The sequence below is a fragment of the Triticum urartu genome, chromosome 4, assembly GCF_003073215.2.
Source record: "Triticum urartu cultivar G1812 chromosome 4, Tu2.1, whole genome shotgun sequence".
In the NCBI taxonomy this organism is placed as follows: domain Eukaryota; kingdom Viridiplantae; phylum Streptophyta; class Magnoliopsida; order Poales; family Poaceae; genus Triticum; species Triticum urartu.
In genome coordinates this window covers 74006469-74009633 of record NC_053025.1, presented here as the reverse complement: position 1 = coordinate 74009633, position 3165 = coordinate 74006469, and positions in this window count along the sequence as shown.

The following is a 3165-nucleotide window of genomic DNA, read 5'->3' as shown; positions in this document are numbered from 1 at the left end:
AAAACCAATGTTGGGCATTGCTGGAAGAGTTTTATTCAAGGCGAACTGTCAAGGGGTTCCCATTATAACCCAACCGCGTAAGGAACACAAAATCCGGGAACATAACACCGATATGACGGAAACTAGGGCGGCAAGAGTGGAACAAAACACTAGGAAAAAGGCCGAGCCTTCCACCCTTTACCAAGTATATAGGTGCATTAAGATAACAAGATAATATAGTGATATCCCAACAATAAACAATGTTCCAACAAGGAACGATCTCCAATCTTCACCTGCAACTAGCAACGCTATAAGAGGGGCTGAGCAAAGCGGTAACATAGCCAATCAACGGTTTGCTAGGACATGGTGGGTTAGAGGTTTGACATGGCAATTTGGGAGGCATGATAAGCAAGTGGTAGGTGTCGTAGCATAGGCATAGCAAAAGAGCGAGCATCTAGCTAGCAAATATAGAAGTGATTTCGAGGGTATGATCATCTTGCCTGCAAAGTTGTCAGAGTTGACTTGATCCTTGTAAGCGAACTCAATGGGCTCCTCGTTAGCGAACTCGTCTCCCGGCTCTACCCAAACAAGCAAAAGGAACATAATCAACCACGCGCAATGCTCAAACAACATGATGCAAACATGGTATACTATGCGGGACGCGATATGTGATGCATATGCAAGATTTGACAAGGAATGATTGAACCTGTCCTCAACTTGGAAATCCAAGAGTGCCACTGGAAAGGTGAGGTGATTACGGTTGAAATCGATATAAAGATCACCGGAATTGGATGCACGGTTTGGAAATGGCAAGCAAAACATATATGGCACCGGTCTGCGATTATCAGCAAATAGCCATCTAAAAGCAACAAGATAAATATGCTACAGCACTCAAACATGACAACAAAATACATGGCAGGGATCCACTCATGATGATTGACAAAAGATGAACACTGAGCTACGGCTAATTCATCCATGAACAGTTTCAAACAAGCATGGCAAAAATGCAAATGATAACAGGTTTCAGACTTAGTGAAATTAACACAAGTCTGGAATTTAACATCAGGAAGCATACTTTAGAGCATGAAAACTACAAGCTATAGGATCTTAACATGGCAAAGCAAGGTATGGCATGAAGCTACTCAAAGCACTTAACAAAAGTCCCTTAGTGACCTTGAGCCAAACGGATCAGAAAATATCATTGCAAGCATGTGAACATGGCAAAAACATAAACAGATCTCAGACTTAGTGAAAAACTGGAGCATGCAAAATCAGTTAACGAGTAGGCATGTTTACCAGCTCGATGCACTCACTACAGAGCATGGCATGACAAACTAAGCATACACCCATCAAGAATACATATCATAGAAGCTATACATGGAAAGGACAACAACATAGCATGCACGGATCAATAGCAACATCCTCGGCAAAATCGCTAACAAGTCAACAATCTGCCAGGATTCACGATATAGCAAAAGTAGAGCTCGATTGACTCAAGCTAGGTGCTCCATAAATGCAAATAAAGACCTGGATGGATAGAGCACCACAATTTTAACAAATCATCCTTACCGATCATCCTCAAAAGAGGCACGGGTCACTAGGAAACAACATGAACATATGGCATACCGACAAAATCAGGACAAGGACTTGGTGAAATTCTAAGTCTCTGAAATCAGCATTACCGATTACGCTACTTTGCAAGCTTGTGCTAGCCACCTCTTTAAACATAGCATGGCATATAACAAAACACATGTAGAGCTCAGGAGCATATCATGCACACATTAATCATGGCAAAAATGACAAATATCTATTTGATGAAACAGATCTGCCAAGTTTATTACATAGCCCTCTTCCAACAGCATTTCGGGCATCAAGATGAGCTCAAATGAAAATGATGCAATGAGATGAAATGATGTACTCTTTGAGACAAACATTTTGATATGCTACACGCACAAATCGGAGCTACTATGAGAGAGTTATAGCATGCCAAAGTTTGCAAAATAATTAGGGTTTTCGGGGAAGAAGTCAACCGATCCAGATCTGGATCTACTGTAGCACGAGCACTGTAGCAGCGCGGCGGCGGGCACGCCAGAGAAGAGGATGGGGAGGATGGCGCCGGCAACGGAGAAGGCGCGGTGGAGGAGATCCCGGTGTCGGACCTTGGCGGCGGCGCGAACCGCGGCGAGGGATGGCGAGGCGGCGCCGGGCTGAGCTACAGCAGGTGCGGCGGGGCCGACGAGGTTGCCGGGCAGCGACGGCGGCTGACGGCGGCGAGGCGCCTCGGCCGCGGCGGTGATGCGCAGTATCGGCGAGGAGGCGCGGCACTGGCGTCGGAGAAGACGCGGGCTGGCGGCGCGCGGGATTCGGGCCGCGGGGGCCGGGGTTGGGCCCGGCGGGCTTCGGCGATGTGGGGCGCAGAGGCGCCACGTGTCATACCCTGGTTGGGCGCGGACGGCGGCGGCGGTGCGTCCGGCGCGGAGCGGACATGTCCGGCGCGGCAGAAGAGATTTCTAGGGTTTCGAGGGAAGAAGACCCGTGGTTTCGGAAGGGGATCTATTTATAGGCATAGAGGGACCTAGGAAGCTCCAAATGGAGTGCGGTTTTCTGCCACACGATCGTGATCAAACGCTCTAGATGATGGAGAGGGTTTAGGTGGGTTTTGGGCCAAATTGGAAGGGTGTTGGGCTGCAACACAAACGAGGCCTTCTCGGTCCCTCGGTTAACCGTTGGAGTATCAAACGAAGTCCAAATGGCACGAAACTTGACAGGCGGTCTACCAGTAGTAAACCAAGGCCGCATGACAAGTCTCGGTCCAATTCAGAAATGTTTAACCCCCACACACGAAAATAGGAAGAAAGGACCACCGAAGGAGATAGGAGCACCGGAATGCAAAACGGACAACGGGGAAAATGCTCGGATGCATGAGGCGAACACGTATGCAAATGCAATGCACATGATGACATGATACGAGATGCATGACAAAGGCAACAACACACGGAGAAAAAAACCCGAACCCGAGGAAATAAAATAACTTAGGCCGGAAACGGCAAGAGTTGGGATACATATAAGGTAAATTACATCCGGAGTGTTACAACACTCCACCACTACGAAAGAATCTCGTACCGAGATCTAGGACTGGAAAAACGCCGGGTACTCAGAACAGAGGTGATCCTCGTGTTCCCAGGT